This window comes from Pseudorca crassidens, chromosome 18, assembly GCF_039906515.1.
Source record: "Pseudorca crassidens isolate mPseCra1 chromosome 18, mPseCra1.hap1, whole genome shotgun sequence".
Classification (NCBI taxonomy): Eukaryota; Metazoa; Chordata; class Mammalia; order Artiodactyla; family Delphinidae; genus Pseudorca; species Pseudorca crassidens.
Window position 1 is genome coordinate 54,791,278 of NC_090313.1, and position 12,210 is coordinate 54,803,487.

At 43.4% G+C, this 12,210-nt stretch overlaps 1 long non-coding RNA gene across 1 annotated transcript in view; it reads right to left on the bottom strand.

The window, feature by feature from the left end:
• Positions 1-339: 339 nt before the first annotated feature.
• Positions 340-12,210, bottom strand: part of LOC137210918 (uncharacterized) — a 54,571-nt gene continuing 42,700 nt past the window's right edge. The window contains exons 4-5 of the long non-coding RNA XR_010936799.1: positions 2,885-2,974; positions 340-819 (exon numbers count right to left, since the gene is read on the bottom strand). This is a non-coding gene — a long non-coding RNA (uncharacterized lncRNA). The remainder of the gene's footprint in view (positions 820-2,884; positions 2,975-12,210) is intronic.

Genomic DNA, 12,210 nt, shown 5'->3' on the forward strand with positions numbered 1-12,210 from the left:
CTCAGCCCCATGGGGCTGAAACTGTATGGAGGATGGATGTAATAACAGCAGTGCAGTAGAAAAATACCTTGAGATTTTAACCAAGGTTCTCATGCTCTGCAATACCCTTGTTCCCTCTACCCACCTCTCTCTCCCCAGGCAGACACTCGACATCCAACACTTAGTGCCTCAAGAAAGAGATGGCACAGCAGAAATGCTGAGAAAAAGAAAAAGTCAATTCTTGATTTGGGAGTTTCAAATATGAAACTCACCGCTGAGTTTAAGGCAAAGACTTCTGCATTCCTAAAGCTTAGGAGAAAGCTATTGTCCCACTGGACTCCTACAGAAAATGTGTGCAGACGAAGGGGAAGCGAAGGTCAGCAGACCCTGGAGTGTATCCCCACCACATCCCCAGGCAAGCACTGGTGCAAAGGGTACCATAAAGACCCCCACAGGGGTTCTACCTTAAGACCTTTCTGATGAAGCGCACACACGGGGTACGGTGGTGTGGGGATTGTAGGCAGCCAGACCTGAGAGAGCCTTTCCTCACTCCAGCGTGATGCGGGGAACAGCCAGACCTTCCATGTGCCTAAGAAGAGCACAGAAGTAACCAAGTAAAAGACAGATCTGGAGAGGCCGTGCTGGTGGGAGGAGAAAATAACAGCCTCCATCTTTGCTGACAGAAGCTCAGAGGGCTGTGGACTGTGAAAGAGGGGGGGAAGGGAGGAGGCAAGAGATGACAGCAGCCAGTAACCAGATCTCCTCTCCAAGGATGCAAGTAGGCTAAGACGCTGAATTGACTGAGATGAAATTTCCACTACCTGACAATATGAATGGGGCCTAAAAAAAGAAAAAAGAAAGGAAATTAAGTTCAGGTATTAAAAAAAGAATCATTTTACATTTTTGCATGCCTGTGAGGCATCACCCTCATTATTAGTGAGTACTGCAACTCCCCCTTTGTAAATCACCTACTATGTGCCAGCCATTAAGGGTGTCACCTTGTACCAGGCACTTTATAAAAACTGTCCTACGCGTTCCTCCCAATAACATTCTGAAGGGGCATATTACTCTCTCACTTCTACAAATTAAAAAACCAAAGGAGAGATCCGAGTACCTTGCCCAAAACCTCATGGCTGTTAAAAGGCAGACCTGGGATTTCACCGAGGTCTTTCTCTCCCCTCAGGCACAGCCAAGAAGATTTTGCATGAATAACAGACCTGGAACAGCTCTAAGCAGTGAGGGTGAGAGACGGAGGTGTACAAATTTGATATCACTCAGGGAGGCACACTGGCCAGGCTGTGCCGACCCCCTTCACTCACATAAGTGGGCTCCCTTCCCCGAGGACCGGCACAGGGCACAGCATCTGTGATGCACGCGCTCTTCCAAGGTTCCATACCTCCTCACGCCCATCCGCACATAAACACTCACACGTGCTCAGCCTGGTCTGGGAGGGGTTAGCCCCACAAGCCTCCTGAGGACAAGTGCCCTGACTCGGGCTCCAGGAAGGCCAGACCCAACAAGAGTTGTGCTTATGTTCGAAGAGATAGCACAAATCCCTGTTCAATATGCATTTAGGGATGATTTATCATTTGTTCAGTAGGCTGATGGCCTCTCATCCCGCCTGGTGGAACTGATGACACCAAGGCAGCAGAGTCCTGACAGAGGGAGGGACAGAGCTCTTTCAAACTTGTGAATAAATAATCCTTTAAGTAACGGATTTGAGCTAAAAGGAGAATTTTGTCCTAAACAGAGTCATTAATATACAGTCATCGACTTCCATAATACACATCCTCTCCCACCAAAGGAGTATTCCAGTTAGGAGGTGGTTTCCCTTACGCTGGGGTATTTGAGGAGCATGTGAAGCTTGCAATTCAGACTGCCTGTATTCAACGTTTAATTGTCACTATATCTAACAGTAAATCCCTGATCTTCCAAATTAAATCCTCCCTTCTAAATCCTAAAACCAATATCTCAAATCCTTTTTCTTTTTTTCCATTCCCTACCCAGTCAAAATCCATATTATGTTGATTCTTCCTTCACAGTAATCCCCAGAAGGGTCCCTTCCCTGCTCCCTAGTTAAACCCTGCATTCAAGTGTAAATCTCTCCCTGTAACAATCGATCTGGCCTCTTCGTCACCTCTCCCTCAGGTTTCCTGCTTCTGCATTAGTTTCCTTTAACTTTTTCAGTAGGACCCATTTTTACTTTCCTCTAGGACTACCAAAAACCCAGGTAAACCACCTGTTTTTCAAAAGAGCAAAAGACAAATGCTTTGCCATATGCTTCTTCTGAATCAAATTTAATATGTTGATTCAACCTTTAGAAGGACTCTACTCCCGCCTACCCTACACTGTGACTCATTGTGGGTAAAGGAGATAAATTACCCTCCACGATACACAGAGTCCAATAAAACCAGACACATTTATTGAGCTCTTGCTTTGTGCCACATTCAGTGCACGAGGCCAGAATCGACAGTGGATGTTCCATAACTCTTCATGGCCATCCCCACACAAACACTCACACACCCAGGAAGCCCAGTCAGGGCAGGGCTAGGCCCACAAGTCCCCAGATGCACCCACATGCCCGCCTGAATACAGGCAGTCTGAACTGCAGTCTTCAGACAGCCCTCAAGTATCCCAGTGTAAGGGAAACCATCTCCCGGTTGGAATGCTGCTTGTTGTGAGAAGAAACCGTACATTCTGGAAGCCAACGGCTGTTTACAAACAGTTCTGTTAAGGGATAAAAAAGTAGTAAACTACAAGCTCGAATCTGATGTGCAGAAGATGAGAATGTTCACAGTAACACATAAATACTGACTCAGCCCTCAGCTCAAGAAGATAATCTTCACCCTCTTTACTTACATCTTGGCACTTACGCACAATGAATTATAATTGGCAGATAACTTACCCATTTCCCCCATTAGGCAAGGAGTTCTTCAAAAGCAGCAACTGCTTGATTCACTGTTGAATCCCAAGTATCCGCCACAGTGCTTGGTACCTGGCAACAAGTATGTGCTCAATGAATATTTCTAGAATGAATGAATGGACAAGTGATGTGTCATGAGAACAAGTGAGGTGGGTCAGGAGAGCCTTCATGGAAAAGTAAGGCCTCTGCGAAGGTTAGAGGTGTGAAAGTTCTTTGTGCATCTGTGGACCCGCAGGGAAATTAATGTGCTGGAGCATTGGGTTTGTCAGGGGCAGAAAATCAGACTGGACCGGCAGGTGGGGCCCAGTGGGAAAGGCTTCACATGATGGGAGGTTGGACGTAATCCTGTGCGATGAGCACTTTGATGGTCCCCCTTCCTGGAGTCGCCCAGCCCTCTTGAGTTACCCCTCTCCTTCTGGCAAACGTATCAACGTACGGCCACATTTCATTAAGGAGAAGAGAGTGGTATGGGAGTAAAATTTCTAAGGCTCACTCAACATCAGCAGAAGATGTACAACTCAACAGAAGATATACGAATGGCCAATAAACATGATGGAAGGATGCTCAGCATCGCTCGTCGTTAGGATATTGCAAATCAAAACCGCAGTAAGGTGACAGATGCTTCACACCCATTAGGATGGCTAGGATTTACAAAAAAGAAAAAAGAAAAAAAACAGAAAATAACAAGTGCTGGTGAGGTTGTGGGGAAACTGGAACATTTATGCACCTGCTGGTGGGAACGTGAAATGGCGCGGCCGCTGTGGAAAACCGTAGAGTGGATCCTTGAAAATTTAAGCATGATACGATCTAACAATTCTACTTCTGGGTTTATACCCGAAAGAACTGAAAATATGAAAAGATATTTGTGTGCCCATATTCTCAGCAGCACTTTTCACAGTAGCCACAAGATGGAAACAACCCAGATGTCTATCAACAAATGAACGGATAAACAAAATGTGGAATATACATGCGGCGGAATATTATCCAGCCCTAAAAATAGAAGGACATTCTGACACACTCTACAGCATGGATGAAACTTGAAAACATTAAGTGAAATGAGTCAGACAGAATCTAGAATAGCAGCTACTAGGGCCAGGGGAGGATGGAATGGAAAGTTATTTTTAATGGGTGCAGAGTTTCAATATGAGACGATGAGGAAGTTCTGGAGCTAGATGATGGGGATGGTTGCACAACAATGTGAATATACTTAATGCCACTGAGGACATGCACTTAAAATGGTTAAAATGATAAAAAAAATTGTATATATTTTTTAATTAAAGTATAGTTGATTTACAATGTTGTGTTAGTTTCAGGTGTACAGCAAATTGATTCAGTTAACATATATACGTATGTATATGCATATTATTTTTCAGGTTCTTAAAATGATAAATTTTAAGTTATGTATCTTTTACCACAATTAAAAGAAATTAAAATTAAAAATTTCCTAAGGCCTTGGTTTCTTTGCCGCAGTGAATTTGAGGGACTGGGAAGCATTCCATGGCTGCCAAATCCCTCATTTCTCTCCCAGTTACAGCACTGGTATATCCTATCTCGGATACTTCCCTTTGGTCCACTAAACCCCTTCACCTCTTTCAAACTCTTGAAGAACGTGTTTTTTTCCACGACACATTTCAATGCTCTCCCAGCCCTGAAAGCCTTTCCCAGCGTTCGTCGGGCTCCAAGAGGGAAACATGGCGTCTCTCACAGTTAGGTTGACCAGGTTCCCACTAAAGTTTTTTAACTAAATTATTGCATCCACCTAAGATGCTAAGCCTTTAGTGCTTGTTTATCAGCAACCCATAAATAGGAAGTGTTGTTTGCCTGCCTGTAGGTGTGGCCGAGTGCTCTTGTGAATCTTTTGAGGGAAGCCTCCTACGAATTTGTGAGAGGAAGAAATGTCTGCTTCTTGCCGTCAAGAAATGCCATGTCTGCCCAGTCCTCTCTGAGAGCTTCATGGGTACAGGAGCCAAGATGGCGGTAGGAGCAGGCAGGGGGGCAAAGAGAGATGCCCTTGGGGATCTGGGCACAGCTCTTCCAGTTCCTTATAGTGAATATGAGTGAGGCATAGGTAATCGTTTGAAACATTAACTGATGCTCGCCAGTATTTCCAATACAGAGGGGCCATACTTTCTGCCACTGAGGCAGACAGCAATTCTGTTTTTGTTTCCTCAGGGAAGTCCTGACACAAAAGAGAATGAGAGCCATAGTTTGAGAGAAAAGGGTTTTGAGTTTCAAAAGCCTAGGACTTGGGGCATAAACAAAAGATTTGGAATAAAACGTGATCCCTCGGAACCAGTTTTTTTCTGGAGAGAGAGCTGGATAAGGTTTGCCCCAGCTGGGTAAGGAAAAGGAGAGACAGGGTTGAGAAATCTCTGAGCCTCTGCAAGGGCTCTGTCCTTCACCCCTGCTTAAATCCACCCACACGTGGCATCCCAAGAAAGCCCCAGGGCCCTGCCTCATGCTAGGAGACCAAACATCATGCCCACATGCCAGGGAGGACCTGAAAGCAGCTAACAGTCAGACTCAGGAAGCATATGGTAGTCAAAATCCCCAGCAGTGATCCAACTGAACAAATGACAAGTTACCAAGTTAGAATGACCACGTCCTAGCAAGCGTATGAGTAGATGACATCCCAGAACCAGATGCACGCCCCCCCCAACTCCTGTGACCCGACACAAAGCCCCTCCTCCCGCCAGCCCAAAGTAAGTCCCTATTCCAGGAAAGGGAGGGGAGACTCAGAAGTGAATCCAGTGAAGTCTCTACCTCTTGGTGCTGTAGCGATACAAACCTGACAGAGGAAAGAAAGCAAGCCAGATTGCTTAAATAGGTGAGTTTGCGGTCCACGATTGTACCTGCTACATATTAGTGTGTTTGTTACTTTTAATTAATATCCAATGGAATCACATTTTACTCAAGGGTTAAGTTCCAAAGTTGGCCAGTGTGGTGAAAACCAAATATATTCCCAAGCACCCTTGAAAAATCTCTTGATCTACTCGTAACAATACAGTACTGTGCCATTATTCAGTACATTCAAAGCAGCCAGCTTTTCTTCGGCTTTGAAACAGATTGCTGGTTTGCATCTTCCAATCAAGAACCAAATACAGTAACTGGCATTTGTTTAGAAGTATGTTGTACAAAAAAATTTTTCCGTAAGTGTTTTATTTTCAAATATGCTCAAATCACACTCATGTTACGATTCGATCATACGAAGGAACTTGAGGGGAGTAAAATTGCTTTATCACCTGCACTTCCGTTTCATATCACGTGTGTCCAGGCAACGAGACTTTCATGTGAGCACCCTGGAAATGGCAGTCAACTCAGGGTCCAGCTTCATCCCCAGGATCATGGTGCCCAAGAAAAGAATGGTAACAAAACCGGCTACCTGATCCAACCTCACCTACTGACCTTCCAGTTAAGAATGACCACGTGACAAAATTCTGACTAACGAGATGTAAATGGAGGTCTTTGGATGGGGTTTCTGGGAAAACTTTTCAAAAAGGACAGACTGGCTGACCATTCCCTCTTCTTCCTGCCTGAATCCTAGACATCATGCCTGGAGATGCAGCAGTCATCTTGTGCCCACACAGACAAAAGACACCCGCTAAGATGATGCGGTGGAAAGATGGAAAGAGCCCCGACAAAATGGCTGAGACACGTTTTGGCTGTGAATCGCCTACCCTGATCTGCTTTCTATGGGAGAAAAATGAACTCCCTCTTTGCTGAAGCCACTGTTAGTAAGGTATTCTGCAACTTGCGGTCAAATGCATTCCTAACTGTTCCAGTCACTTTCTGTGACACTTGACAGTTGATATGCAGTCTCTTTCCTACCACAGGACGCGCCTCGACAGTGCCCACTAGCCAACACTAGCCAAGGGCTGACCACGGGGCTGCCCCACTCAAACACACCTCGGGGGCTTCCTCCTCTGATTTAAAGCCATCAGAACTGTCCTGCCTGGGGCTGCAAAGCCAAACTCATTTAGCAAACATCATATCTGGAATGAATCAAAGTTATACAGGCTGCGCCTTCATGGAGTATGTGATTAAAAGGATTAAAAGAATCATATGCTCATGGAGAAAGTTCTTTTCATATTTCCATAAATTTTGTTTTTAATGGCCAGCTCCCCCTGGGTAGATGGGGTCTCTCGCTCGTCTCCTGATACACTGTGAGCTCTGAATAGCAAGGTTAAGGTCAGAAAGAGAAATTCTGCTGCGTCACTTTCAAACCACTATGTGGGTTCCCTAATGATCATGGGCTAGGAGGTTTGAACATCTGAAAACCAAAGGAGACACCAAGTCTGCCGAAAAGAACCCAGCAGTTTGGGCGGTTAGCAGCCACTGTTTGCCTCACGTTGAATGTCACTTAATAATAATGATGTCGGCAAGCAGTGGGCTTTGCTGTATTCATACTGGCATCGAAGAGCATGGAAGAAACCAGGCTCAGGGCGTCACGGGACTTGATGTATCGCATCGGGGCTTATACATATCAAAACTTTAGACATTAACCCCTATTTACAACATTTGTTCACAGCATACGGCTGAGAACCTTTTTCATACATCACTTGAGATAAGCTCTCTGGCCCCAAATAAAAGATGTTTGCCAATTCCTTGGTAAGACAGAAGAAGAGCTCTTTATCAAAAGCATATTAGCATATTTTGCCTCATTAATAAATACACTGCAGCATTAATTTGCTTAATTATCACATTTGGAATTCAACATGGTATCTAATTAATTCAAAACTCAAAAATCAAATCCACATTTATAAAGCACACCGACCTGCTTCTGCTTTCGCATTCCTTCTTTTCTTTGTATGCGTGTTTGTCCAAGCGAGTATGTGTGCACTGTGTGTTTACTCGCTGAAATTCTTTATTCCGTTCCATGTAGTAAAAATTCATTATTTTAATAAAATGTTTTCTTCTAATGAAGTGATTTTCTCCTAGGCCTAGCAGTTTTGTTTTCTGTTACCGTCACCTCTCTTGCTCTTATTTTTTTCTTTTTCTTTTTTTTTGCTTTCTTCTTTTTCACAAACCTCTCCTAAGGTTTCAAATATACATACTTCAAGAGGAAAAAAACATGACTTTTTGGCTTAAGGAACTGTGTCATCACCTTTCCTTACCAGCCAATGCCTTTAGCACTAAGTAAACTAACCGTATTTGTCCACATTTTCTCCTCCACGGAAAGTCCTCCTAGCCAATTTCCAGGAGCCCAGAGTAAACATTAGTCAACACTATCAAAAATAAAAATCAGAGCCTATCGGTTGAAGCCTCCTGAAAGGTTTGAGTTTGTTCAAAATGAAACTGCACAAAACTTTAGTTCAGGACTGGAAACAACAGCTTTAGAGTCAACAATAATATACTCTCTGTTCACCCAGGGGCTTCTTACTTCCCACAAGAATATCTGATTGTAACAATAGACCATATGCTGCCATTGTAGTGGAAAGATACAGAAAAGACTTAGATCTACATGACATTATGGGGGAAAAAAATAGTTGTTTAAATAAATGCTTTCTCCGCTATTCTGGCTTCGAGGCTATTTTTAAAGCATAGTTAAAGCTGTGGCTAAGAACAGTCAGGTCAGGTCAATGCACTGGGGAAATTGAGATTTTTAAAACTGCTGGTAACAACCCAGTGGGAAATGCAGCTCTGGCAATCTAAGATTAAAACGTGGAGCCTGCCTTCTTCAGGTAATTCATTCTAGCTCAAAGAGCAGATATTTATAGATTATAAGGCATCTCCTGCTATAGGTCAGATCCCCACCAACAATAGTCTACTTCCCTTGGCAGATAATTGCCTGTATGAATGCAGATTTCAAATACTTCTAAACTATAAGCCTAGGGTTTTTGTTTCTGCTGTACCATCCTCGTGACCAAGAATAATCCAAATCCAACAGCTCAACCCACGAATGTCAGCAATGACCAAGAAAAAAAGGTAATTGCTCTGTAGTTGAGTTTTTCCTTCTGGTATGTCTAATGTCAACATGCCCTTGAACCTTGAGACCACCCCCACCATGAACAGCCTTAAAATCAATCTAGCAAACTTTCACCTTGCAGGATCCTACGGCAGAAGGTGGACCTCTCAAGGTCTTGATATCTTATCTTAGGATCAGGAGTAGATCACAAATTTTTCAATATGCAGGGACAAAGTTCTCAGGAATACATGAGTCAGTAAACCTTCAACAGAAGAATGAATCCATTTCAAGCCAAGCTATGAAGTAACCCCACGGTCAACCCTGCCTTGTCCTGGAACCAGAACACTGATCATCCGAGCACTGCCCACTGCAGCACCGGGCCTGCCCTCCACCAGACACAGGCTGAACCACCAGCCGTACCCTGATGACGGACACGGGCTCTGGCTAAATCACCAGTAAAAGGAGGGAAAAGGCATTAAAGTCTCTCTCATGCTGCTCTGAAAATAGGCCTGAATCCACAGCGTAAAGCTGCCACACCATCAGGAAAGATTTACTGTTTATTCAGGAGACAGAGGCCCCGAATAACAGGGGTCTAAGGTTAAATAGCATAAGCAAGGAACTGTGAAAGCCACACTCCCCAGCTCTGCATCTTCACGTCTGGGAGCCCGGGAGGCATGGGATGGGCTTTCCAAACCTCAAAAAAATTTAAGGAAAAAAAAAAAAAATGAAACCTAAAGCATTTTAAAATCCTTCATACTCAGTAAAGACTGTGCAGACATAAAATCCCTCATTTAAATGGCTGCAGTTTAAATATAAAATGTATTTTACAGGAAAAAGATTTTATGACCATTAAATACTCGCTGCAATCCAACAATGGAGGAAACTGACCTTGATTCTGAATCTCCTGCCTTTTTCCCCTTTTATTGTCTTTACTGTTACTTACTGAACGTACTTTCATTATTTCCACTCCTTTTTGGAGCAATAATCATTTTCCCTAGAAGGTAAGAAAATGTGCATTGTTTTCTCAAGACAATCCAACTGACGGTTTCACAAAGAAATGTTAATAAAAGAATAGAGCTGAGACTCTGAAGACCAAAAAACTCAGTCTTGGAAAATAAGAATGGAAACTGGCTTTTTCAGGTCTTACAGACTCAATTTGAGGGGAAAAGGGAAAATTCAAAGAGCAAGTAGTAAGGCAAAAGGAAGATGAAAGATGATAAAATAGCCCTTCCGGAAATTATAAATAAGAAATCCTTAGGGAAAAAAGAGGAGACAAAAATCATCTCCCTCCTGGTAAAATGGGTGTAACAGCAAAACGTTAAGTATGATAGCACTAAAAGGATGTGTACCTGTATCGGTCAAGGTCCCGGAAGGTAACAAATGGCACACTCATGTTGAGCAATCCAACTGTCTTAATAGAGGGGCTAATTTACAAAAGTGTGGGCAGTATCTAGGAAAGCACAAGGGACTGTGCAGTACCCAGGGGCTAGTGACCTAATGTTACCCCTAAGCCGGAAGGGACAAGGGGAAGGAGCAGGTATCAAAACCCAGAAATGCTGAGTGAAATAAGTCAGACAGAGAAAGACAAACACTGTACAATATCACGTATATGTGGAATCTAAAAAATACAACAAACCAGTGAATATAACAAAAAAAAGAAGCAGATTCACAGATACAGAGAACAAACTAATGGTTACTAGTAAGGAGAAGGAAAGGAGAGGGGAAATATAGGGGTAGGGATGTAAGAGGTACAAATTATTAGGTATAAAATAAGCTACAAGAATATATTGTACAACACGAGACATATAGCTAATGTTTTACAATAACTATAAATAGAGTATAACCTTTAAAACTTGTGAATCACTATATTGTACACCTGTAACTTATATGATATGGTACAGCAAATATATTTCAACAACAACAACAAAAAAAAACAGAAAGGGGAATTCCATGGAGAGGGCCACCTGGCCTTCAGTAGAGAACCCAACAGAGAGAAAACTGGGGAAATCAACACCCCAATCTCATTTCTCACCTATCTGCCCTCCAATGCCCTGTTTGTGTTTCACGTTGGCCAAACGCAACTGTAAGCGCAAGAACAGGGTAACCCTTGAAGCAGTGAAGACAGGTCAGTCTACCAGGTCACAGAGCAGAGTGGAGGAGGGTGGAGAGGGGATCCGGAGGAACAAACAGAAGACATCAGCATATGGCCAAAGAGTTCAAACAAACAAACAAGAAGAAAGTCAAAAGTCAGTCAAACCCAAACCTCATAGTAAGATTGGCGAATCTGCATAAACTGCTGATGTTCAGCAGATCTAGATTCAGGTAAAGCCCAGCCCTGTTAAAAACTGTATGGTATTGAAAATCTTACACGTTGAGCCTCCGTTTCTTCCCTGTAAAATGGGGATAACACCACACAGCTCCATGATGAATCATAATGAGGCAAAGCCAAACATTTAATAGATTCTCAATAAATACTGGTTCCACCGCCCTCCCCACTAATACTTCTTCCCTGTCTACAAAGACTGTTAACTGAACTCCTGTTACAAAGATGAAAGAGAAGGAGACTTGAGTCACCGGTCTCTGTGGGTGTAGACACAGCTTCACAGCACCCGTTGGAAGACTCAAGGACACTTCATCCCACTCTTAGCATCGGTGGTTTTGCCCAGCAACCTGTGGCCAGAGAATGAGCTAGGAATGGCTAAACGCAAAGCTTTGAAAGACCCTATCCTGCATCACGTCATGAGCTCCATGGGCAGCAGCGCTAGTTATGCGGAGTTGCTGGCGAGCACGTCACGTGGTCACACTACAGTGGGACCGACAGATCATCTTCGTCCTCCTGGACCCTAATTTCCTTTGATTCACCTTACAGCCAAAACAAGAGAGCATTGTGACAGGGCTGGGTTAGGCACAAATTCCTTATAAGAACCTCATGTTAGGCTCTTTTTTTTAAAAGCACAATGCCTGTCTGTTTCCTTTCGTTTTCTGAAAGATTCAGCATCTCATTCCTCAGGGCCATCCCCCCCAGCACAAGGATCGCCTGGCCCTCTAGTTTTCAGGAGACACGAGGAAAGAAACTTTACAGCTCTTCTGCACTAGAATGTAATAACTTTCTCCACACGGCTGCACAGAGGATTTCTCTGAGAACAAAGGACCAAGTTTCACAGTTGCATAAATATAAACTAAAGGAGAAATCCATCTTTGAGTCTGCAGGCACAGTCAACAATCCCATTTTTCAAGAGTCTCAAGGTCATTCTTCACTCTGTGTTCTTTCAGCTGGGCTTTAAAGTTAAGATAGTTTAATAATTCATGACATCATACCCATTAAAATATAAGTATTTGCTACCAAAGGAAACAGCCTTTCTTTTTTTTTCCCTTTCACGGTGGAAGAGTCCCAGACAAGCCC